General features: G+C 43.4%; 1 long non-coding RNA gene across 1 annotated transcript in view; it reads right to left on the bottom strand.

Moving 5' to 3' along the window:
• Positions 1–27,166, bottom strand: part of LOC112957275 — a 57,417-nt gene extending 30,251 nt beyond the window's left edge. Inside the window, exons 1-2 of the long non-coding RNA XR_003251189.1 lie at positions 26,811–27,166; positions 15,535–15,651 (exon numbers count right to left, since the gene is read on the bottom strand). This is a non-coding gene — a long non-coding RNA (uncharacterized LOC112957275). The remainder of the gene's footprint in view (positions 1–15,534; positions 15,652–26,810) is intronic.
• Between the last annotated feature and the right edge of the window lie 141 nt (positions 27,167–27,307).

Below are 27,307 nucleotides of genomic sequence, written 5' to 3'. Positions count from 1 at the left end.
AAAAAAAAAAAAGGAATTAAAATAATCTACCAGAGCAGAGCAACTAAGAGCCCCCATAAACATAATTAGTACAAAAAGTTTGGATTTATATACTGGAAATAGAATTGTTGCTGAATTTAAGAGGAATTCCAACAGAACATTCTCCTTTTGACTATAGAGAAACTGATATTACCAACACTTTGTCAGGAACAAAAATGCACAAAGGCTTGTAAGGAGGCTCTCTACTTCCCTTTTCTTTAGGCAAGCACATAGGGATTGAAGTTACAGTTCAGGTTCCTGAACAACACTGTGGACCTGCAGCAGAGAAAGTGCCACCACAAACAACAACATTAGGAGGCAAACACAATTTTGTCTGTTTACTCTCTAAACACACTATTTGTTAAAATAAATTCCCAAATCTAGCAAAGAGGGGCAGATGTTGTGGCACAAGGATTCATTAACCTCCTAGAGTGATTGCTGAACATTTGTTCTGTTGGAAAAAGAAATCAATATAGCAACTCAAAGCCCGCCCTGCACAACTTGTGGGCGTACGTCCCACCTCCCAGCCCACCACGAGTCCAACACTGCCATTCTCAGCTTCACTCAGGGCTCTTGCACTCCAGCTCGACGCTTGCCTGGGAAGGCACCAGAAATTGAGCTTCCTTCCATACAAAGACTCTGTCGAGCCTTTACGTAAAAGCAACATCATCCATCAGCAGAACTTTTGTCACTGATGATAACAGGATTAAGCTCAAGCTGTTGAACTAAACCCAGAGATCTCATGGGAGGCAAAAGAGTTAAGGAGAGCTGGTACCTTCTCTGAGAAGCTCCAGTGCAGACAAGGAATAAAAGACGCAGCAGCAGGAAGATAATGGCCTAGAAAGAACAGATTAAGGCATCCTTAAATAAATTAGAAGTCTTCAAAATGACTGGGCACAATGAATTTCAACTCAGGATTCTTAAACAGTCCCTTATACAATCTCCGAATCGCTGGACAGCCACCTTGGAGAATGCATGAATAGAAGATGAGGTGCTGGAGGGAGCAAACATAATACCCACCTCAACATGGGGCACAACAGAGCTCAGGAGTTAGCACCCAGTAGATTTGTCTTCAATCCCCAGAAAAAGAACAGAACAAATAATCAAACTATTTATAAGCACCTAGAAGATAACATGGAAATGAATAGCAGCTAGTATGGATTTGGAGAGAATAAATCCTGTCAGATCAATTTAATTTCCTTCTGCCATAGGGTAATAGGCCTCATGGACAGAGGCAAAGCCAAAGAGATCACGTATCTTGATTTGGTGAAGCTTTTGGATCTGTCTCACACGTCACTCTCAAATGCACACTAATGAGGCACGGCCTGAACGAAATGGTTGTAGAAGAGGCACAAGCGTGGCCAAACACGGGGCGCAAATAAACACCCTTGCACTCAGCCCAAGCAGGCCAGTGGCAGGGACACGTTCGGGGAGGAGGACTGCAAACCTGCCGTGCATACAGGCGTGACAGGGCCTGCTCAGCCTGCTAACACACAGGAAAAACGGGGTGCTCAGAACAGCTGCAAGTACAGATGCTCACAATCTGCAGATGTGGAAAGCCTAGACTGTTGTCAAGAGAAGGGATGGAATTCAATAGGAGAGCGGAGGAGAAGAGGCAGAGATCGATGAATTGGAGACATCTAGATGAAGAGCAGCAGAACAGAGGTTTAGAATATTTGTCTAGGAGCAAAAACTGGGAGTTTTCTCACAAACCTTGGAGTCTTTAGAGAAAAGAATTTGTGGCAAGGCAACATTAAGACCTTAAATGAGCCTTAAAAGAGTCTGTCACACACAGGGCGCTTCCTCATTAGAAAGTCCAAACACTAACGGGATTTTGCAGCAAGATGAATGCAGGTTAGCCACTAGGGAGAAACATCTGTAATAATTAAGATAGTAAAGCTCTGGAATAGAGCCTGGGAAAGCTAAGGAATCTCCATCACCAGATGTTTTTTAAGAACAGCCTAGAAAAACATCTGCCAAGAAGGACAAGTATAACTGAGCCTGCCTTGCAGAAGCGAAGGGGGAGGGTGGCTTCTTGAGGCCCCTTCTAGCCCTGTTTTTCTAAATGCCAAGTGTCCTCTAGTGCTATAAGGCCTCAAACCACCCAAGCATATACACATACAAGTAATCCCATTGACTTCAAAGCAAGTACACGTAGGATTTAAGCATATATTTAAGTAATTTGCCAGATCAGAGAATATACGCCTAGAATTTCCAACACAGCCAAAGGAAGCATCTTGCAAGAGCAGGCTGCATTTGTTTAAACTGCCTCAGGTACTGGAGCTACATTTAGAAGACAGTTTCCTGCATTTTAGTCACTGTATGTAGAAGGAAACGTTACAGATTTGTGCTGCAGCCTTTCAGACAATTGTTCATTAGCACAATCCTTCTAATATAGTGACTGTATTCACTGCCTGGGAAAACAGGYAGAAACAATCCCAAAGTGGAAATAACAGGTTAAAAATGGCCATATTTTGGACTCCTACCAGCACTTTTTTTCTTCTTTCTTTTTTTTTTTTTTTTTTCAACCAGGTTGCATACAGACATTTTCAATATGTAGCATCTATAATGTTGAGGACATTAGATTATAAACACGTACCAAAAAGTGGAAGGCTTCCTCTAACTGTCTCCCACACCTCCTTCCATATGTTAACACCAAATGATTTTTTGTGTGCTGATTTCCAGCAGAAATCACTGGAAAGAGCATTTATTTAGCACACAGTTCTGCGGGATTTCCTACGCTCTAGCAGGCATCCTGCTCCTTTGTGTCTTCCATATTTTGGAAAAAAATCTGCCTCGCATCCAAAACCTCATCAACTACCTTTTCACTGTGAAGGACTGAGGTGGTTTTAAGCCGCACTTGTGCAACCACTGGGCTGGAATACATATGTTTCCAGAGGGCTGAAAAAACTTGTGGTATGCCAGCAGCTTTAAGAAATGGTTGAACGGGCAAAACACACTGAACTTGAGCCTTGCCCTTGACCTAGGTGTTACCATTTATTTTGTTGTCGATTTACACAACAAATACTCCAACAAAAATAAGATACATATGTTACAAGCATCTAAAATAACAGGTACCTCCATCTTTCCCAGAGCTGGAAAGAAATGACCTCCCTAATCCATCCCTTTCTGAAGAAACAGCCAACTGAAGACAAAACACTTCTGCAGACTCACTGTCAGACTGACAAGGGCCGGGGCTGCGGCAGGACCCAGTTGTCCAAGGTTTGTGAGGATATCGGAAAGCCAGAACCCATGTCACCAAAGACAGCAAAAAGGTAAAGTCCAGAGCTGCAGCTGTAAACAGAAAAGCAACCTCTAGAGTTACCAAAATACTGTTCTCACACACAGAAAAAAATCCCACAAAAACCTTTTTTTTTTCCCTAATTTCTGGTCCGGCACAGGTCAATTCAAGTTTCCCAGGAAATCACATATAGAAAGGTGGGAGAAGCTGGAATGCAGAGAGCGGCAAGCCCACCGAGGCACAAGCATATGGCACAGGAAACAGCACGTGAGCAGCTGCCACCCCTCAGCAGCACTTGGGGCTGCTGGTCCCCCTCGCTACTGCTTTCCCACCACCTGGCTCCTCGCCGCTTCTGCTGGACTTGTCCATCCCAAACAGGAAAATAACTATCTTTTTTTCCGTTTTTCACAGGGAATACAAACGCATCCTCTAGCTTCAGGTTAATCTGAAAGTGCTGCTTGCCTGACCAACARCCCCAAACAGGGCACCTCTGCCATTCACATCTCCCGTTAAGAGAGCTAACGAATGCTTGAAGTCAATAGCCTGCTTTGTGCTTGTGACTGGACATGAGAATTTCTGTTTGCTTTTACAAATGATTAATTTTGAGACATTTAAGGGTTTGGTATCAATCCTGGAGCAGTGTACTTTTAACATATTTTATTATTACGACTTATAGTCAAGATGCAGAAACAGCATCAGCTGCAGAACTATCATTTAAATCCACTGATACTTCACATTTCACACAGCTAATACAATCTTTTAACCTACCAATCCAAATAATGCTTAAAAGCTTGAGTGGCAAGAGACTGTCTGTCTATTCAGAGCTGCTGATACATAAAGTCCCTGTATAAATCACAGTATCACAGAAGTCACAAAAACTGTGAATTTTGGAGTCAGCTGTGAAAATATTCCATCTGGTTTCTGTCTCACGGAAAAAAAATGTTTAAAATCTGTCTAAGTACAGGAAGTTTATTTTTGCCTCATCGGTGCAGCAGAAGGAAGCCGTAAGGCTGCTGAAAGGAGCTTTGCCCTGGCTCCAAGTGCTCGCAGTGGCTCCAAAAGAACATTTCAGGTTTTGTTTCAAGCACCAAATCGCAGTGTTATTTAATTTCATGCCCTTTATAACAGGCTGAGCAACCAATCAAGGGAATTTGTAAGCGTTACTCCAGAGAATACAATAAAAGCACTAATTGCCTCCATAATATCAATTAGTTTAAGCTTATTCTGAGAGTGTATTTTGGGGGTGGGAACATCTCTACATGCAGATAAATGTGCATTTACTTCCCCCGCACATTAGGTGACTAGTCACAAGTGAAGGCAGCCCTTTCCCCTGAACAGCTACCAGTAGGTCGAGGCGCCAAACACTGGGACCCTGACTCTCTTACGCAGCACTTGACAGGGACTGATTTTATACTTTCACTTTATTTCTCTTTTTCACGTAGGTCATTTATCTATTTAATGGAAACTGTATAGAAAAATTATGATAAAAAATTACAGAAGAGATATATTACTTTTTAAATCCCCATCGCTATCATTACTCCATCGCAGCCAATGCAAAGTTTCAGGAAGAGTCCACTCTCCATTATACTTACACTCTTTTTGCCTGTCTGAGATTCCCGACACCTGGAATCTCCAACCTACATTGGTTAGAACTACTATAAAAAGAGCCCAAGAAGGCAACACACAGAAAGAAAAGAAAGTGCCACAAATGAAATTCCAGACTTTTAAAGGCACTTAAAAGCGATTCAGAGCTGTTTCCCAAGGAATTTAAACAGCATGGGAGCCCAGGGGACATGTGAGCAGGCCCCTCGCAGCCCTTCATTTCTCTAGCACTCCCCTCCATGGGGACAAGCCCCTTCCCCAGAACGGTAGTCCTTTCCAGCCTTTGGCAGCAGAGCTTGAAGGTGGGTTACCAGTGCAGGGAGCATTTTGGAGCTCACGGGGGTGAGGATTTGGATAAAACTGTTTATTAGAGCCTTCTGGACTAAACACCTGCCAGGGACTTGTTTAGGATCAAAGGGCACTCTTGAATGACAACTTGGATCACCTAGGTAAGCCTTGCCAGTCCTCGGGTCCCATATCATGGCAAGCCCTTCAAAACAATGCATATAGTCTCCCTGTTTCAATCGGAAAGGTCTGCTGAGGGAGAAAGTTCATTTCCAGGCATGTTTCCATTCCCAAGGAGAGGTGCTGCTGCTGCAGCTTCTTACCTCAGATAAAATAATCTGTGCCCTCCCAGGGGTGCTCTGTGCTCCCGTTTCCGCAGAGTGGGAAGAGGAGGCTCTGTGGGCAGGAGGCACCTGCCGCCAGTGCTTCCCCTGCCTGGGTGGCTCCCATTTTTCCTTTCCTTTCCTTTCCCTACTGCACTTCTTGCACATGGGGAAGAAGGGAAAAGAGGCCTTTAAAAAACAGAAGGGAAGTGCCATGGTGATTTCAAGATGGAGCATGCAATCGCTATTTTTGATTGTGTTAACCCAGGCGTAATTATGTAATTATCCACAAAAATTTAGTCAGAGTTTTGCATATCTAAATCATTAACTTTAACAATTGACAGGCTGCTTTGATTAGTATTTTCACAGACTAGCATAGCATACATTTGTCAGCTTTCCTATGATTAGTTGTAATTTGGAATTTGTTTATGCAAAATGTTTTTATTGCTTGTTTAGGGGGGAGGGAGGAAAAGGAGGGCAGAGAAGGCATGTTTATCCTGCCAGTGAATCCTACAGAACTTATTAGGGTTGCTGCAGACGTATTTTTGCTGTGCTATAATGTCATTAATTTGGTGAACTGATACTGCAAACATAGGCTTGTGCTTCTTAGCGTGTACAAGAACTCTGAACTGGCTCCATTTGCCAGTATGTCCATTTGTCTTTGATTTTTAAAACAAACTTTACGTAAATGAATTCAGAAGCACCTAGCACTTTGTGCAACACCTTCTTTTAAGTCTACTGCTCTCCAAAACGAACACTGATGCACCATGCAATCAGTGCAAATATTTAAAAATACTGCTTGTGTCAAATACAATAATGCCAGCTCAGCCTTTTCATTCAACATTGTAATCGATATCATAATTTAAGATGCAGTTTATTAAGCCAAGCAATAATAAATGATTCCATCCTGCACCTGCTCATGGATCAGTTTCTGTTTTAAGCTCTCTGAAAGCCGCACAGTTCATTCCCCACAAAGCAAACCCTTATGTAGGGGAGCTGTGCTGACATGAGGGACATGAAGAACTTTGAAGGGCTGCGCTGGGAGTCTGGGGAGTCTCAAGTTACCACACAGAGGTGAAGTGCCATTCGGGAGAGGCCTGAAAGGTTTCCACTTCCATAGGCAGCTTCCCAAGCAAAGACTTCATGCAACAAAATGCATCTTAAAATGAGGCATATGCTGCCTCTAGACATTTTGACCAGGAGCACTGTATGTCACCGTTTTTCAGCGTATGTCACCGTTTTTCAGCATATGGGATGGGAATAGCCTTTTCTTTCAGATCAACGAGGAGTTTGGGTAAGATCCTTTCTTGCCTCGCACCACTACTACAATGAAGCGAAGAGTCTTTCTGTTATCCCGGTTTGCACAAGTCACTAAAAAAAGAATTCAGGTGAATTCGCTGCTTTTTCTGAGAAGATCATTCCAGCAGACCCTGCTCTCCAGACCAGTTTGTCAACATACACATGACTTCTGAGAAGGCAGGGAGCATATTTGGTAACCAAAAACAGTTTCTGATTTACAGCTTCACCTGCCCCATTTAAACTTGCCCCTTTCCTAAAGGATCCTCAGTACCACAGTGTCAGGCACAGTATAAATCCAGGCTATGGAGATTCCACATATGTAATAATCTCACCTCGTTAGCTGTCAACACTGCCCATCAGAAGGGGGGTTCTGCTTCAGAGATTCATTAGCAGTTAACGTGAAAGGCACATTAGATGGAAAAGACCTTTTTTTTTWAATCCAAAGTCTTCTTATAAATATATAAATAAATACCAGCCTCTCATTAGTAGATATCGAAGCGTTGTCTTTCAGCATTCGCTGCTCGGGTACCTGATGCTTAGCTTTAAAATCTGGCTTCCTAGGTACAGCTGATTGCTGGCATATTCACTGCCTCAGCTCTCCAAAGGTTGGCTTGCTGCTTGGAATTCATGGGGAGCAGCCCCGTCTGCTTTGTAGGAATTTTGGCTGCATGACTGAGTACATGAAAATCAGGGAAGCCAGAAGAAAAGAATGATCTGTTACCTGAGTTTCTTTCACCATTTGAAATCCACTGAAAGACAGGCATCTTTGTAGCACAAGCTGTTGGCAACTCCTCTCTCCAGAGCATATCATCAGTCCCAAGCTTGCAGCCTTTTATTCTTTTAATTTTAATTGGTAGCTCCTGCCTAGAAACCAGTTGGGAATTGAATTGCCTGTGTGTTCCCCATGCTCTGGAGCAATTGCCCGTATATTCTGTGTGCCTTCGAGCAGTTGCCAGCCTGCTCCTCGTGCTTCCTAGTAAATGCCAGTAATCTGTGCACTGGTGTGTAAAACTTACAGTGCATGATTACATCAAGAAAAAGAACAGCAAAAACCACAGTGCATGCTGCGATTTCCACCTTAGCTGTAGTGTGTGTCCCAACCCACAGCCACAGCCCTGTGACAGCAGCTCAGCTGGGGTCATAGGTGCAGTCATCTCTAGAGGTGCTAGATTTGCACCAGTTTATCAGTGGTCCCCACTGATGTCCTGGCCTCCTTGTACAGCCCATCTGAGCACCTCAGGTGCCCGCCCCGTCRGGCTGCCAGTGGGACAGCTTCACGCTGCCATTACCCTTTCAGCGGGATGGCCTGGGATTCACCACTCCCTCATGGAGCAGAGCAGCCTCCAGCCCTGCCCAGAGGGAAAGAGCAGAGCGTTTGCTACCTACAGCTCCTACTGCCCCTTCAACTGGTAGTAATGGCAGAGGTAGGCACAGATGGGTGTCATGGCTCAACAGATGCCATTGATTAAATAGCTGATCTTTCCCTTTTAGGAACACTGGTTCATGGATTCATTAAAATCCAGTTGCTTCATTTGTGTAAATGGGATGAACTAGGAGAAAAAGGTAGATGTGGGTACAGAAAGGAAGGATAGGAAACTTGACCCTCTGCAGCGTGCTCTCCTTACCAGAGCACCTCTGGTAAGGAAATGAAATAAAGACAGAAGTGACTTGCTCCCTCCACRCTTAGGCCAACAGAGGGAAGAAACGCTTCTCTCCAAATCACCAAAGCTTTCACAGAGCCCCCATCAAAGTAAGGCTCCCGTTATACATCAGCCTGAGCTGAGCCTAGAGGCCAGACAAGCCTTGCACTTGCTCGCTGGGAGCTGCCATTATTTACAGAAACCACAGTAACTTAGACTGGATAAGTAGCAGTTCAGAGACCTTTTCAGAGCCAGAGCACCAGAGAGGAATCCTTGAGTCAGGCACTTCCCAGATCAGTCAAGTTGTACAGAGCTGACCTGTGTTTCTCCTGGAGTATGGAGATAAATTTGTTTCCTTCTTACTCCTTGGTCCCCTTCTCTGTCACCTTAAGTCCAACATGGGACATTTTGATGTGACCACATACTAAAACAACTAAATTAATTTTCCATTTTTAGCCCTCCTGTTTTAAAGTATATTTACCAACTTCCTGCTCTCATTTCTCTCCCCCACAAAAACCCAAACCCTGTTCAAACACATTGCACAGAGTCAAAAATGCAGAGCCAGGCACCTGTACAAGAGGTCCCAAGATGCCCAGGTGTGGTGCAAAACACCACTTTGGCACTAAGGTTGTTCAATTGCTACTTCAGTTCTCTTCAGCAGGAGTGCTTATATCCCCTCAGGATATACCTGAGGGGAAAGTGGGATCTCTAGAAAGATTCTTTCGCCCATAACTGCGTGGACCATAGGGTGCACCCTCTGAGTGCTGCGTTGTGCCAGACACCGCAAGCCGGTGGCTTTCCGAAGCAGCAGCCTTCAGGGCCAAGCCCGCCCTGGAAACTCTCCCAGGTTCTAACATGCCAACAGAGTCCTCTCTCCTTTCTCTCCTAGACAGCCAAAAGGAATCGCATGTTCTCTTCCGCCCAGCTCAGGAAAGCAGGGATATATCTATTCTTGTCAGCAGGAAAAGCAGGCACTGTAAAGGACCTAAATCTTCAGTGCACTAGCAGTGCAGGGGTCAGTGACGGGCCATTGGGTGGCTGCAGACACACCTTTCAGAAGCCATGAGAAACAGAGCCATGCAAATCTACGTAAATCCAATTTAGCAACATATGACCACATCCATTACTCCTATATGATATACCAACTCAAGAAGCAGGGCAGCAGATTCTCCCGTCAGGATTCCAGCAAAGAGCAGCTTACCCTCTCGGCACCTCCAGGGAGCTGCCTGCCTCGCGCTTTAACAGAGGTCACTGAACACGATTCCTCGGCATGGACGGGACCCACTGTGGCGCTGCGACAACACTCGGGATGTTATTCAAATGCTTCCCACTGACAGYGCCTTTCACTTACACTTAACGATAATGTGACAGCCTATTCTCCTGGTGTATCATCTAACCACACACAGAATTCTGCATGTGCCTCGGTCTGGAAGCCTATTTTTATCAGAATAGACATGTGCACTGAGGCTTTAACCAACAGCTGAGACGGGGCTTTAGCGTGAGATTTTCAAACCTGTCTCAGGTATTTAGAAGCACAAATTGCAGTGAAAGACTAATTGAACTATGCTTCTAAATCCCTCAGGTACTACTGAAAATCTCTTCCTTAATAACTTGGAATCTGCTAAGGAAGAAACCTCATTGAACTTAGATGGGTATGCAGATCCGAGGGTTAAGATCTTGAAAAACGCTCTGCACTGGCTTAACTCCCATTGACTTCAGTGGGAGCAGAATTAARTTGACATTGAGCCTTTTTGAAAATTCCCCTCCAGGTGTGTTTTCTCCATTTGAATTTGAATAATCTGTTAACTGCTAAGATTACTTTTTGATTTATCAGTATGAAGAATTTTCCAGGAGTTGTTCCCTTAATTTTTGATGAAACAAGACTCGTAAAAACCCATAGCACACTGCCACCAAAACCATATTTGCTAAAACTACAACAAGAACAATGTTTATTTTCTGTATGTGTTTACTATTATTGTTATTATTTGTATTTCAGCAGAACACAGGAATTGCAACCACAGATATTATTGTGGGAGGTCCTGTACGCAGCCTCTTAAAATATTTGTATGATACACAGGCAAGCTGCCTACCATAATACTAATAGTCAGACTCTGGAGTAACCTACAAATTATAATGAATATCCCCAGTAGGTGTAATTACACAGCAGCATTTTAGCTACTATTCTACTGCCTTGCAGACATTCACAGGAGACAGGGATTTCCTTCAACTCCCCTGAATGTTTAGTTTACCTTTTGAATTAGCCCTAATTATAAGAGTTAGGAAAGATATTTTTAAACATTGGTGTACCCTTCACTGCAGCTTTACACTGCGCAACTCAAGGAACAGGGCTTTTAGGGGAACAAGCCACACCATTTCAAACTGAACACAACACTGGGGCTCCAACTTCTGTGGCTCACATATTAATCAAATGAATTCGAGGAAATWGATGGTGAGGAGGCATCTATTTTGCAACAGCCTCACTGAGGACAGACCCACCAAGCTCCAGCCTCCGCGGGAGAACAAATAACTGCACTGATACCACCCGCAAACAGCACGATAACCACCTCTTTGTTCCCACCAAAGACACAACAGCAGAATCCTGAAAGAGAAGTCATCTGATATGTCAGCTCATTAAATTAGTCAGAACGGGTGAATGGGGACGAGGAATATACCATTGTAATGTATGTTAATTAACAAATGCTATAAGAGAGGCATTTAAATGTATGAAAATGAATATTAATGAGATGAAAACACCTAATTATTGTGCATCTAATGGTATTATCCAGAGCATCCAACAGAAAATGCCTAATTGACATGCATCTAAGGCAACAGTGCAAACCTTCAGACACAAAGACTCAGTGTACATATAGATCATGTTATGACCTTAATTATAGACATTGCAAAATATCTGCAGTGAAATTGAATTTGGATTTTTTTTTTCAGTTCCATTTCATTCATCCAAAACATTAAATTTCACAATTTTCTAGCCAGATATCGTTGCTGCACTTCAAAACTGCATGTTTTTTCTTGTAACGTTGTACTGAGGTGTTCCCGTGTTTCCGCATACTCATGCCCATTTCGCCAGACCAACACTGGAAAGTAGGGCTGCAAACTGGCCTGGACTGAAGTTGGGAGGACTTGTCCTCCTAACAGCAAACCTCACTCTATATGCGACTCCTTCCTGCGCAGGGGTCTACCCAAAGGAAAATCCTGAGGTGAAGCCAGTATTGATTCTTGGAATTAAACACTACCTCATTCTACATATGCATTAAGAAGCAGAAATAAAATTATACAGGTCACTTGAAATCTATTATTTCCTAATTACTCACTGGCTGGCTTTACAACCTTAATGTTCTTTTAATGCAAGTTTTCCAAGGTTTTTTTTTAATGTAATTGTAGGTACAGAGTCAATCCCTTGACCCCAGCTAGAAGGGCACTTTGCTTTAAGGAGTCCTCCCAACGTGCCCTATCTGCACACACGTTGCCTGCTTGAGGCTCCAGGACGTATGCCAGGGGCTTGTCCACAGGATCATCTGTTTTAATGACTACTCTCTCTCTACATGGTATTTGTAGTCACAACAAGATTAATATCATTCACACATATGATCAATGAAGTCTTAGTTCTACCATCAAAGTAATTAATGAAAATAGAGCACATTAACTTAGCATCGGAGCCAGGATTGATTCCTGAAAGATAGGGCTCTCCTCTCTCAAATCTGAGCTTTTATTATGTATACCAGCACCAAAGTGACAAGCACGTTAGATATACCTTGACATATATACTTAACCATCACTCAAAATGGCTTATAATTGATCACATTTTATAACAATTATATCTTATCCATGCCTTTAATTTTTCTGAGACTACTGTAGAGAAATGTACGAAAGATGTTTGTAAAATTGAGATACACTATTCTGGTGGATTTACCTTTTCTGCTATGTTTTTTATCCTCAGAGAAAGAAATTAAGTTAGCTCATATGCTTTACTTTTGACAAACCTATGCTGCTAATTATTTACAACCCATTTCYCATAGTTACTTCCAAACCAACTGCTTTTCACAGCTCCAAGATTTTACTTGCTACTGAATTCAGCTAAAATGTTCAGGCCTGACATCACCAGTTTTCCTCTCATTGCTATTTGCAGAGAACCGCCATTCGCCTCGACGAACCTCACGATCTGAGCGGCAGCCGCAGTGCATTCCCCTTCGCGCACTCCACGCACAGGGACTCCCCAGCCCGACGCAACACTAACCGTTGCGACACCTCTGCCACTACCATTAGCAGAGGGCAGAAGGGATCTGTCAGCAGCATTTTGCACCCTCTAGGATACAGTTGGAATTTCTAACCAAACAAGAAGTGCTTCTCAGCAGCTACAGACACTCGAGTTAACTCCCCTCAAGTCGGCTTTGCTCCAGTGAGAACAGCCATGTTGCAGCGCTGTGGCAGAGCTATGCAGAGAAGTCATATTAACACTACCTCGAGCTTTACCTTAAACTCCCCAAATGCGAAAACAATTGTAGGAAAAGACATCAATGYTCTTCAGTTAAATTAACTCAAGTTAAGGAGAAAATCTGCGACGATGCTGTATTTCCTTGCAAACAGCTATACTTCCCATTCCTTTTACTCTCCTATGTCTATTTGAATCTACAGCAATGTGCCTATATGGGTCACAGCCTTCTCGTGCATTTTTTGTGTGCATCTTTTTTTTACAAGCAAAAAGAGAAAATCTACAATGAAGGCAAATCTTTTAAAGAAACTAAAGCAATTCCTCTCATTTACCGGAATGYAGAATCTTTATTCTTCATGGGACCCAGCTGGTTGCCTTCAAAGGGGCTGCCAACAAGTCTGCCAAAACTAAACATGGGAGAAGAAGATTATCTCTCTCAGGTACAGTGGCGCTTAGCATCTCAGCCTGAACAGAAGACAGTTCTGAGCAGAGGTATCCAGGTTCCTACAGTAGTCACTGGGTCCCTCACTCTAAGGAAGAATGCAAAGAACTATAAAAACACATCCTCCATAGAAAAYAAAATGTAAACTCAATCTGACAAAAATAGAAATATATGTGAGAGAGTACAATACAGAAAAAAAAAGTCAACCCCTTCTTTAGAAGCTTTACATAGCCAATGCTAAAATACTGTGCAGAAAAGTTGAAGATATTGATAGCCAGTAATGCAAAGTAGATTGCAGTTAATTGTTAACATCTCCTGGGCTACACTTCCTACATCCCCACACAGATGATGAATAAAATTATTTACCTATTCAAGTAATGAGAGCTGTGCATTTTGATATCCACATAGCCTGTAACTCAGACCTCCTCTGAGACTCCTACCTGTAATTAGGAACAGATGTAGAATCTTGTTCCTGAATTGATAAAAACAAATTTCATCCCTCCTATGATCTATGGCTTGAGGGCACAGGGAATGGTAAGGACACTCCTCCAGAAAGTTATCCCTCCAGGCACTGGATCTACCAGCTCCCCTCAGCAGCAGACCCCTGCAAGGGCTGCTCTGCATGATGGCCCTCGGTGCTTCTCCACCACTGATTTGGGACACCCAAACATTCACAGATGACAAGGCAAGTGCATAGCAAGAAAGTGACAACCAACATTTATCTGCCTTCACCTCTGATGAGGAAAACTACAGATCTGTATCATTCAAACTAGGCTAATTTTCTAACACATCCAGACTTTTCCATGGTGGAGCAATTTAAAATTAAGCCTACACAATACTACGTGCTTTCAGCAACAATTCTCACAGCTCAGCACATGCAGTTGGGGAGTATGCCAGATTACTTCATGGGAGAAACTCAAGATGACATTCAGTGTAACCTACTCTTTTGATTCTCCTAAACGTCACTGCACTGCAAGAAAACATGTCTATTAAAAGCATTTCATGAACCAAAAGAAGGCACTTCTTTCTTTTCATCAGCTATTTTAACAGTTAGCTGAAATAACCTAAGGGTAATAGGAAACTACCTGTTTTTTCACTCAAGCACATAAGTACCAATACCAAAGCCTGACAGAAAAGACTGAATGGTTCAAAGAAAATTTGCCATTTAAAGATGTGGCAGGTTGACCCTACCACAGTCACACATGTCTTGGACTACTCCAGATGTTCTAGCTCCACCTCATACTACAGGCCCAATACATTGGCAGTATTAAGTCTGAAGAGGTTCAAAAGAGATGTTGCGACCACCCTTTGTGGAGTGAGATAAACAAAACACCCTTCTTTCACATTCCTTCATGGACCACTGAATGTCCCTCCCAAGACTTGCTCTGATGCAGAGCAGTTTGTAAATCTCACTGGCCCCTGGCTTAGGTAGGTTGGAAAGTAGAGAGAAGTTTGTATTTACGGAAGTGACTTCCATACAAGAATGTTTCACTAGTTTTATTTAAAACTGACTGAAACAATTCAAATTAAACTCATATAAATCCTCTCATACATCCTTATATAAAGATATTAAATGAGAGTTCACTTGGTTTTAGAACTAATCTAAGTCTAAAAGAAGTTATCAGATGAAATAAAACCTCCACTCCAAGTTTTGTGTTAGTTTAGATGAGCAGATTTATCAGTCAGTTTAGTGCAACTCCCTCGTGTAGACAAGCCCTAAGAACACATTCAGTCTCCAGCAGTATCCTGCTTCCTCCTAGGGATTTTGCAGCTGGAATGGCCTCATGGAAACCTCATTGCCTAGAAATAAAAGGATTGTGGGGATACTCATAGCTGTGTGCTCACAGGCCCTCCACAGACATTGCCTAAATTAGGGTAATTAATAGGGGGGGATGTGCCTATGCTCCTGAGTAGTTTATAAATGTTACAAAAAGAAGAACATTTTATATGTCCCCTGATCGGATTTAAATGTAATAAACGATGCACAAGGAGGTATTTTACGTCTCTGCATTTAAAAGCAAGCTGACAACTACACTTACAGGCCAGTCTCAGGTCCCAGCAATCCCACTAGGAACGGGAGCAAAAAATACAGTTGCAGGATAACAAAGTTCATCAGGATGCTGGCTCAGCAGTACAACATGCACCAACAGAGCCATGGTGACACAATTTGACACCCAAGGAAACACAATTTGACACTTGCCCACAGCCTCCACTTGCTAGTCACTGGCACCACTTACCTGGCCACCAAAGAYCCAGGGCTCTTCATTCCACGGCCAGAGCAGTTCTTCATCTGCACATACAGAAGACTGCATGGAGGACACAGCTGGGCAGTTCCTTGCAATCTTGTGCCTCTGCTGCAAAACAGATAAAGGTCAGGTTTGTAACTGGCACGTGCGGGCAGTGAGAGAGGAAATGGATACTGCATGCATCTCTCTATGCTGTTTCATCTTGCTTTTGGCCAGAAACCTATTATCACTGAAGCACTGCAAGCATTTCCCAGCTACCAATTTTTTTAAAAGAGATGGGGAAACGTGGCCCTGCACACCCCTCTTCACCAGTGTACACAGACAAGGAGGAACATGCTCATCCACGTATTCACTAAGCCACAGCTACTTCCATTCTCCCAGTGCGCTGCTGGAGAGCCACCAGTAGAAGGACTCCCTTTGAAATGTAACCAACCTGGAAACTGTTTTTCACTTAGATATGCTTCAGCTTGCACCCCTTGCTGCAGGGTAAGAGCAGATGGAGAAGTTTCTCCTTGTGGAAAGACCCTAAATCTGCACAACATGCTGTATTCCTGCATGTCTTTGCGCCCTCTCCATTCTCTTAGCTGAAAAACAACCTTTGGTCTTGAGCTTCAAATCAGCCACAATTCAGTGTCACTTGCATGCACATTCATTAGTCCTGTTAACCACAGAGGTGCTGCCTAAGGCAGCATACAGCTGTTCTTAGGCATCTATTTATCCCACACCGTGTGTGTTGTTTCACTTTGTTGGAATTGCACCCCACTGATGACAAAAGACAACTCAGAAATGAATGAAACCAAGCAAAACTGAGAGCAACATCTGGCATTTCCACTACATCATCCCCAACACAGGGAAATGGCTTGATGACTTGCACTATTTATATATATATATATATATATCTACACATATAACATTTTCTGCCACTAGCAACATCTTGATTTCTGCTATTTGAAGAGGGCAGAACACTACAGTTTAACATACTTGATTTGTTAAAAAAATCTTCATTTTACTCTGTCTTCTCACCCTATGGTTTGTTACATAAAGGATATGAGGTAACAGATTTCTTTTATATTCCCTTTTCCCTTGTTGGGCAAGGCTGGTGACAAAAGGGCCTGCCAAACTACTAGAATTACACTTTGCTTTCAATTACTGGTTCCCAAACTGCACTTCAGGAAATTTAAGAGGAAAAAGCTTATCTGGTTATAAGAGCAAAGTTTGGTTTCAGATTTGGGACAGAATTAGGTTAACATTTTGACTGTATTCATGACGCATCCAATTATAGCCAAACATCACCTGACATTTATCACTTACTTATTCCTTCTATTTTGCATAAAGATTTCTCAGCTGTGTCTTAGGAATGAACCTACTTACTCCTGTTAGGATCCAAGCCTTTAGTACAGAACTTTTGGGACTAAATTATAGCTTCTATTCCACTCTTGTCTCTATTTATACATTTCTTGCATTAATTTGTATATAAATGGTTGTGACTGTCCTTTCATTCTTCACAACTGTAGTGCTATTGAACATGGCCAGGTTTGCAGAGCTTTTAAACAACCAGCATCGTATGTTAATATGAAGCTTTTTTGGGCATTATGTTCATCTCATTCTCAATATCTTATGTCAGGCATCTTCCTAGCAAGCCAAATAATATTGGTGTGACCATCGGAGCCACCATTTACAATGAAGTATGAAAGTAGGCTATTATAGTTGTCTCTCTGGTTATTACAATTGCCTGATAACTAAATTTGGCTGATACAACCGGAGGAGAAGCAGCAATACTACATGGCTGGTCATATCTCCACGGAATGACAGCTATAGGTATCTATACAGTCAACAGTCACAAACTGTAAAGGATTTCCCGTGGGAAACGCTACAAGCAGGGTAGAGTCAGGTGCTGAGAGCAGTAGTGCTGGGAAGGAMACTTGCCTAATCGTGGCTCCCTCCAATGCCAAATCTCACTGACACCTCACAAGGCCCCCAAGACCGTCAAACCTTGAGACTGCAGCACTGATGGTCCTGCTAAATTCCTACATCGCACCTAAATGGTGACAATATTCAACACCAATCGGTGGTTCTGGTTTGTATTCTTTTCTCTTAAATGGTATCTAACAATTTAATTTAAAGAATAAAATGTTCAATAGAAAAAAATAAGCTTGCAGAACTGTGTGAAAAGCATGAGAAATGATACAACCCCATGATATAAAGTAGGGAGATTTACACACTCAAAAACCTGTAGGAGGCAGTGCTGAACATCTGATGAAGGTGATCTGAGCTGCTGCTTGAACACAATTATTTCCCTGACGGGCTACTAAGACAGCCCACAGCAATCTGGATCACCAGGCCCGTTGTTCGGATGCGTAACATGAGGAGGTACATGCAGCACCAACAAAAATGGAGATTACTGATTAAACCTACTTCAATCAGATGGAATCAGCTGAGTGCCTCCATGAAAATATATTCCCAACCTTTGCCTGCCTTGAAGATGAATGCATCCCAACACAGAAGTGTCAAGCTGCGTTCCAGTGCCTGCCACAAGACTCCAGTCTGGCTTTGAGCAAACACCAAGTGAGGTATTTTCTAGCAACCAAAGGGCAGCAAAGAAGCCCCCTGAGAGCCACCTTCTTATCTGCAGCTTTGAAAAACTCCTGTAATTTCTCTCTGTCCCTGTAAAACAGGGATAACAACTTTCTTCTCTCTCCCTCTGTTTGGCCCATTTGGGAATTCTTGTGGATTGCGTCTGTCTCTCCTACACCGTCTGAAGGGGGAGCTCAGTACAGTGGCCGCTGATCCTAGCCCTGGAGGCACAAAGGTAAAACAAACAGAAGAACGACACCTCAACAGTGGCAAACGTGTATCTATATGCTGCTCACACAAACAGGCAGAAAAAACAGCCTCCCTTTCATCCCCCAAATGCACATTTTAAAGTGCAGATCTTTGCTGAAGAGGGTCCCAGGTTTTAAAAATGACATTTTGGGTCTCCATGTTTTTCTTGTCACTCAATAATTTCCATACACATATTCACCACAAGGAAAATTACGCATGGCGGAAAATTGGGAAGGAAGCTAATTAAGCACTCTCACTCTATTTTTTTTTTTTTTTTTTTTTTGGCCAAAACTTGAATCAAAAGAGGTTTCTAGTCCAATAATTGACGTCTATTTTTAATGCATGCTTTATGCATTTCTAGACCTCATCTATATTAGAACTCAGTAAGCCAAAGCAAATAACCGTGTGCACACACTAACGCACAGCACTGGGTGCATTTTCTGTGTGCAAGTGCAAGAGAAAAAGAGAGTTTGTTCTCCCAGTATTTCTGCATCTCTAAGCAGGAAGGTTTGAAAATGTTGCAAAGAAAAGTCTGTTCCCATGAGAATTTCTGCCTATTTCTCTGCAGTTTCAGGAAGCAATTTCTGTCTACCGTGCACAGGAATTCCAGCATTTTGGCAAAATTCTAACATCAGCATCATTAAAAACATTGATTTATTTTAATTGTCACCTTGTGCCCTATACTGCCAAATGCAGTCAGAATGTCAATTCTTTATCAATGCGAGCTGTTGACATGGAAACAGTGCAGCTGTAAGGAAAGCAAGAGGAAAAAATGTGTCACTCCTTAAGTTATACTTAGAAGTGGTAAATCTGTGTGTGCTACAATAGATTTAAATACTCAATAAACTACGCAGAAGAAATAAACAACTATTTGGGGTGACAGTCATTTTAGTTATTTACATCATAGACTGCATTTAGCAAATCTCCACTGTTACTATGGTAACCGCTTTTGCTTAAATGTATCTGTGGCCGCACTTTAGGTATGATCTAAATTAAGTGAAGATGGAGGAAGAGGATGGGGGGTGGAGGGGGGACAGCACACAGCTCTCCTGCCTGGCAGCTCTTCCAGGCGAGAGCGCAGAGCTGCAGAAAGAGGAGCACAAGCTGCCTGCCAAAATCTCCACCTTAGAGCACGATTAGCGGCGCAGAGCTAAGAAACGGCCCTAAAAGATGCTGTGCAGACCTTTGACCGATGCTACATTTCCACTAGAAAGATTAAATCTCTGTGCCGCTAAAGCTCGTTTCGTAGTCATAGGGAATAAGGCCAGAGGGGCCACTGTGATCTGCTGTTCTTAATAGGGATTAAAGGAAGCGCTGGCCTCCCGCACACCTGCCTCCCAACCTGAAAGCGAGCGGTGGCGCGATGGAGATCACTGAGCAGCAAATGGAGGGAGAGGCTCCTCTGCCCTCTTGCCAGGTGCCAGGGCAAGGGGCAGCACAAGTATCAGACACATTTAAAACAGCTTCTCTAAACAGGATCATGGAGGTGTTTGGATCCAAAGGCTCTTCAAAGCCCCTGGATCCTGGCAACACCATGAGGCATTCAAGTTTGGAATTTGCTGGGGAAAAAAATCCCCGTTCAACTGAGATAAGACATCAAGGAATTTTTTTTTTCTTGTCTCCCTTTCTCCCTTTTGCATTTCTGCATAGATAGGAATACATACCTCCAAAAAGATCTGCATCAACTAGCAGGACAAGGATGGACACACACTGTTAATGACATACCAGCCTGCGAAATACGCACACGGAATATGGTATAACTCTCTAAAAATATCAGGAAGGTCTGTCTGGTTTAGGTCAAGCTTTGTTTTAACTCCTGTAATAAAACATTTCTATTAAACAATGAAGCGGAAGACACATCCTCACTTGGCCTTAACGAGCGCTCCAGATGTATTTGCTATAACTTAACCTGTGTGCTAAAACGCAACGCCAAGGATTAGAAATTTATGTGAGCACTAGGTATAATAGCGCCTTAACCTTACACAGCATGCATCATCCCAAACGATCCCAGGCTATCTACATACCCTGTGCTTCACAAACAATATGTGAAGTAACCAAAATTTTTCCCCTTGTATTGTCATCTTCTGCACCACCACATTTGTATGTTAGAGAGATCCAAGAACTTTTAGATGCAGGACGAAACTGCTGACATAGCTACCTACAGTCAGAGATGAGGAGGAAGGCTGCAGGTTGTCACAGCTGCTCACAGACATGGTCGCATAGAGGAAATGATGCTCTTCCTAAAGAGGGATGGGGAAATAGTCCCTGATGAGGAAAGGATATGCAGCAGACCTGCATCAGAAGCGGCCAGTTGGTGTGAGAAAACTGTATCTTTCCACCATTAAAGCAYGCACATTGGATGCATACACACTTCAGGAATGACAGACAGCTTGTGCCTTACACTGCTTGTAGGCTAAGCAAAATAGACTGATAAAGGAAGAAGAAAATCATCTTACTTCTTTCCTGATACCAGACAGGGATTAGTAATTTCAAAATCACACAAGAATGTTACAGGGGAAAAAACAAACAAAAAATAGCTGCTTTAAGCAGCTTCTGAGCATAAATCACATGTCCTTTTCTTATACACACACACACAAGCTCACGCRCCCTGCTTCTTCACCCTCTGACATGGATCATGGCTGCCAGAAAAATTTACTGCAGAGGGGTAAAGACAAAAGAATGAGTGCAATTATTAGTGCAAAGTCTTACTCTGAAACATGCCCCATAGGCAACTTGGTTTCCAGTTAGAACACACAAGATCGTCATTTTCAAAGCCTCATCTGAAAACATAAATGATCTTATCCTATACGGACTGGCAATAAAGGCAGCAAACTTCTATCTGTGTCACAATCTCAAAACCGAGGTATTATTTCCAAATGCCCCTTATATGTCTGAAGAGTAGATGCTCCCCTAAAATGCACAAAGTCTTTTGATCCTTCAGAAATTGGATGATTTGAGAATGTCACCCAGATTTCTCGTGTCAGGCCTAGGAAAACACAATCTAAAATAGAGGATAATTTTGATTTCTTCCTGACTCAGCAGATGAAGAGATAATTAGATATGGAAAATGAACCTTCTTGAGGGTAAATATACCTGCTGCAAGCCTCCTGTCAACTGAATTAAGGTTTGCTTACTGCAGTACAGCGTGCGTTAACTCAGCATCTGGAGGAAAGCTAAGATTTGTCAGATTTCAGAAGCCACTCTTGGTCCTCAGCATTTTGTAACTTAGTATTTTAGAGCATAAAGACTGAGAGGGAGAGGGAAGCAGAAATGTATTTGTCTTCCCATTTGTGGTTTTGAACAATAGCAGTAAAAGAATCCAGCCACACCACAGAGCACTAAAGAGGGCGGATTGCTTATTCTTTTCTCCCCATCAAACCCGATGGGTTCCTCTCATGAACTGGTAACATGAAGCAGGTTAATTTTTTTCAAGTCCTCTTCAGTCTAACCATGACTCCCACCTTTGGAAGTGAAAGAATCCCATATGTCAAGTAAGCAAAGGCAGGTTATCCTTCTGCAGCAATAGCTCAACGCTGATTGAAAGTCTCATTTGTCAGAGGAAAGAATTGTTGTTTTTCTTTATAAATTAACCCAGAAGAAGAAAAAGATATTTGTCCAGACCCAGGTGCTTTTTCATTCCCCAAGCAGCTGCTAGTTTGAGAGAATTTTAAATGGCTGGCCTTTATGAAATGAATTGGTAATCACAGCCCTGTGTCTCACACGCTGCAGACTGAATGATTCAGGGGACTCGTAATGGGATAAAGCCTTTCACCTCACGGGCTGTGGTTCAAATCTAGAATAATTCTTTACTTACTAAACACCACCACTATAAGATGGGCATTGGAGTGCTATCATACAAAGAATCAGGTGTTTTTCCTAATGGAAAAGTATTCATGCCACAGACAATATACTAATTATTGCCAGTAATGAGCAGCACTCTTGGCAATGACAGCAAAGAGACCTGTAGAAAATTACCCATATGCTCATCCCTTGGAGGCTGCCACTTCACAGCAGGGGTCAAGCCCTCTCACAGTCACTGTGGCAATTCCTGCAGCTCTTTCCCAACTTGGGCATGTTTTGTGCAAAAACTGAGTTCAGCCTCCAGAGCTGTCAATCTACCACTTTTATTAGCRCTAAATTACTTTTGTTTCAAACGCTGGAGGCAACTTTGAATGCCAGGTCTAATTAGATTGTAATTGTTGGGAGATCTGAGCAACAGTGACAGGTTTGGGTGGAGACATGGTTGGTTTATAGTTTTGCAAATGGCTTTTATAAGTCCCAAATCTACAGTTGCTTATCCCAGTGGGCATGTGCTTCRACAATTCAGACTGCTGACTATCTAAGCCAGCCAAGCAAAAATCTGATTTCCCTATGTAAACTGGGTGAACTGCAAAAGCTGCCTGTCTAAGTGGGCAATTTCACAGGTCAGGCCATTTCCGTGAGCCAAGGATGCTTTAGTGCAAACAGGAAAGGTGGATTTAATTAGGAAGAAGCATTTTTGGACAGTCAGAGTGAGGTACACTGACCTAGGCAAGAATCAACAGCCAGAAAGATGGACATACATCCATATACATCTGTCCATATATGGAACCCCATTTTCAGAACAAAATCCAAACTAAAAAGAAAATAAATCTCATACGTAGGAACAAAACCCTGCCATTTAGCACTAGAAGCCTTATCATCCCCTAGGGGAAAAATACCCATGAACAGTCCAGGAACTCCATGCCCTGTTCCTGAATAGCATTTTCCTTCTGCCTTCCTTTGGGAAAGCGCAGGATCTTCAACCTTTCTATTACAGCAGAGCCCAGAGATCTGCAGGGAAATCCTGAAGATCCAAGAGCGAGCACTTAAAGGCCAGGGAGCTTCTGCGAGCAGCCCTGTGCTTCCACGTTGTCTCCCGAGATCTACCTATCATAATGACAGCATTACCTCTTTGCGCAGCTCCAGGGAGAGCTGTGCAAATATTGGATTATCTGGTTCAACGGCCAAATAAAAAACAACYGTGGACAGAAGACATTTCCACTGAATCTACTTGAAATAAAAACTAAAGGGGTTGGCTTGGGGGGGCGGGGGGGGCGGGGGCAGGCAAATACATCTTTAATGTATTAAATCCTCTAATCTCTTTTTCTTTTACATGAAAAGAAAAATAAGTCAAGCTGAAAAATTATTTAATTTCATAAACTTTTTTCCTTGACTCTTTTTTTTTTAAACCCCCCCCCCCTTTTTTTTTTCCCTTTCTCGAGATTTTGCATCATATCAAGTAGATCTGGTCTCCCTGGAAAGCTGCATTCTTAAGCAAATCTGCCATTCAAAAACATTGTGCCTAAGTACAGCTCTAGGAAGAATGCTACAGYCTGAAGTTGAGAAGTGCTGGTGCTCAGATGTTTGCCTAAGATGCTAAGTTATCAAGTTAGAAAACCACACTCATCTATTCTGTCACTAAGGAACATGAAGTGATTGCCATTTTTCCAGTCCTATGAAGGGAAGAGGAAAAGCAAACACGGCTCTTTGGAGGGCTGTCTAGTAGCCTTGCTCATGCAAATACATCCATAGCTACAGTTATTCATCCAGAAGCTGATTTTTGCACCTGCTGCAGCACCCATGTGAAAGGAAGCACACAGCTTGGTTCCTCTGGTTGCAGTGACTTCCACGAGATACCAACATCATCCGCATTCCTGCACGCTTGTGCCACTTGCTACTTGCGCAGCGAGGCTGGCAGCAGCTGCATGTGGAAGCCACAGTGGTTATCAGTTAATTACATGGCTCTGTCAAAACTGGTTGGTGCCCTGTGACAGAACGGGAAGCAACAGGCACATACAGGAACACAGGAAATACTGACTAAATAAAAAGGAAAAAAATATTTTACTGTGTAATTGAGGACTGAAAGAGCTGTCCTAAGAACTTGTGCCGTCTCTGCTCTGGAGACACTCAAAATCCATCTGGACACAGCCCTGAGCAACATGCTTGAGATGGCTCTGCTTAAGTRGGGGGATTCAGAAGTCTGTAGAATTGGCATTGGTAACTACAGACAGATCCCAGGTCCGACAGGAAACAGACACATATGTATACATACACCAAAATCAGAACAGAATTTGTTCAAAATGACAAAAATCAGAAATACTCWGAAGCTTCCAGGTCAATCCAAAATTATAAAATCCAAACCTCCAGAACATACACAAGATCRGTCTTCGGGACAGTAATGGATGGGGTGTTTAAACCTCTTTCTTCCAGACCTGTGTTGCAAACAGGCCAAGGCATTGGCCAGTTTTTATGCCAGGTTTTACCATTTAGCATCCACAAAAGATTCCACTCCTGTGCATCATAAGATCATGATGCACCTTGTCGTTCATGAATCTATCTTCACAGATCTCCCCTCGACATCCTTGGCTTTAATGGACAGATTATTAAAGCTATGGAAGGACACAGTTACTGAACAGACAAAGTAGTGCAGAACCTGCATATGAGTTTGAGAAGCTGSACCCCATACTCCTGAGCAGCAACATTGCTGAAGATAGGCTGTGCTGGCGATGATCCACAGCTTGCTCAGTATTTGTAAAGAGATGTAATTAATGTGGACAATCAAAAGAAAAAGAAATCTATCACACTGCAGTGACCTACCGCATGTAATACTCAGCGCCAAACTCAAGGACACAAGGTATAGGCAGACCAAACACCCTAAAATCAAAATCAGAGAAGGCAGCAAGCCCTTTCGAAGTAGGCAGCATCTTTGCCTGGGCAACATTTGCTTAAGAGGAGAATGGCTAAAACTTGAAGCTGTGAAGAGGAACCTGACAATCAGCCTGGAGAAGCTGGAAGACACAAAGGCAAAGCCAAGACAGGCCTGCGGCCAGCCAAAGAATGAACACAAAGAAATTAAGAAACAATTCTAGAAAGTAAAGACTGGGGGTACACCTGTTCTCAGGCACTTCTGCATTTCTTTTTTCTTCTGGCCTTTGACAAAGGCCAGGAAAAAAAAAAAAAAAAAAAAAGGAATGCAGAAGTGCCTGAGAATAGGGCACTCATCAGGTGTACAATTTGTCTGAAAGCTGGAACAACAAAGAGGGGCAGAGAATAGAGGAAGGGTTTCTCTCTGTGCTTGTTTCAGGCTCATGTAAACATCAGAGATGTCCAGCTTGATATGCAGCTAACCCCTGGGAGCAGCGAGCATGTCAAAAGGACAGGCAGATCCTGATCTTTATCATCCCCCAACAACCATTTCCACACCCTGGCAGCAGAGTTGCACAGTTCTGTCCAAAAAGGGCACTGCTACCTGTTGTAAAGGGCTGAGAGAGACATTTACACTATACACTCCCACACTAAAAATCAGCAGGAAATGTAAYGTATAGCATCAGGGCTTATGGGACCAACCTGGGGACATAAATCTGCCCCGAGAGAACAAAGCTGCAGAAGAGTATGTCCATTAATCTTGATTTAATAGCTTATGGCACACATGAGGAGACATGTAATGGCCGTTCCCCATACAACTGATCCATATCTATAACATGTCTAGCAGTGTATCTAATATTGCAGTTCCACACATAGAGGCTCCAGTTGCTGGTGCTCTGCCTCTAAGACATCATTAAAACCCATACACACTTCCACACGACACACAGCTATTGGAGCCCTTGACAGAACCAGGCAAAGGCTTCAGGGGACCTCGCTGCCTCCTCAGCTATGCTCAGTGACAAGCACTTGCAAGGTGCAGACCAGACGCTTCTCGGATACTCTGCTACTGGCCAAGCCTAAGGTGCCCTGCTAATTCACTGCTACTTTATTTTTTAATTCTGAGTTAGTTTGGTCTGTTCAGACTTGCACAAAGTTCTGTGCCACCTAGCTCTGCCTTCAGTGGAGTTAACTCAAGATTTACATCTGTTTAAAATGACCGTTCCAACCCTCAAGACCGCACTTGAATGAATCACRCTTCCACTTGGGGCAGAACCTCTTGCCCTCCCGGCAAGACTAGTGCTTGCTCACACACACAGGAAGAGTAACTATCTGTGTGAACACACAGGCAGGTAGTGCTCACCTGCTAATGCTGACCCCAACAGCAGGATGGGTCGGTGGACACAGCTGTCCCTGGTGCCTCTCCTCTTCCACGCACTGGCCCCTGGCGATGAGCTGTGTGAGGCCTTGAGACCCCACAGAGCCTAGGACCTGGGCATCAGCTGGTGAGCTGGTTTCTAGCAGCAAAACTGACCTATGGGGCACRAACTGCAGAAAGTCCAGCCTTAGCATTTTGTTTGCTGTTTTTMAGGTCTCTTCCTTTCCCCACCAGCTGGGACAGAGATACTACACTACCCCAAACCACTCAGGGTATCAGCCAACAGAGGATGCAGGAACACCACTAACACCATGGAGAGGCCAAGCTAAAACATGCCCTACAATATAGGTGCAAAAAGCAGGCTGGATTTCTGAGTTTCTACCAGCTGTATTGATACACCTACCTGTACTCACTTCCTGGGCTGCAGAGCACTTTGAAACTGCCCTCTCCGGACAAGCCTTGGACACATGTGGGCTGCCCCACTGCACACGCTGGAGCCCATGGTGGGGACATGGATTGGCTCTGGAAAAGGCTCTGAAACCAGCACGCAGCAGCAGGATTCACATCCGAAAGTGAAGAAAAGCAGCAGAGCTGAGCTCTGGCTTTTTTCCTCAGAGGCCGCCAGGCTGGGGCTTGTCGCTGGAGCCTCACAACCACGATCTTTAATATTTATGTGCACAATGCCAACGCTCACACGCCTGAGCCACGCATGCCAATTAAAAAATAATACCACTTAAAAATAAAAGGGAACTTTTAGCTTAATTATTAACCCCCTGGGAGCCTCCTGGCGCGGGGCAGCACCTGCCGCGTCGCTTCACGTCGCGCGGCCGTTAACGGCCGTTAACGGCCGCCAGGGCCAACATGGCGGCCGGGCCCCCCGCGGCGGCGGCGGCAGCGCGC

This window comes from Nothoprocta perdicaria, unplaced genomic scaffold (assembly GCF_003342845.1).
Source record: "Nothoprocta perdicaria isolate Ctin4 unplaced genomic scaffold, notPer1 scaffold_71, whole genome shotgun sequence".
Taxonomy (NCBI): domain Eukaryota; kingdom Metazoa; phylum Chordata; class Aves; order Tinamiformes; family Tinamidae; genus Nothoprocta; species Nothoprocta perdicaria.
The sequence above is the reverse complement of the archived record's forward strand: the minus strand, read 5'-3'. Positions and strand labels throughout refer to the sequence as shown.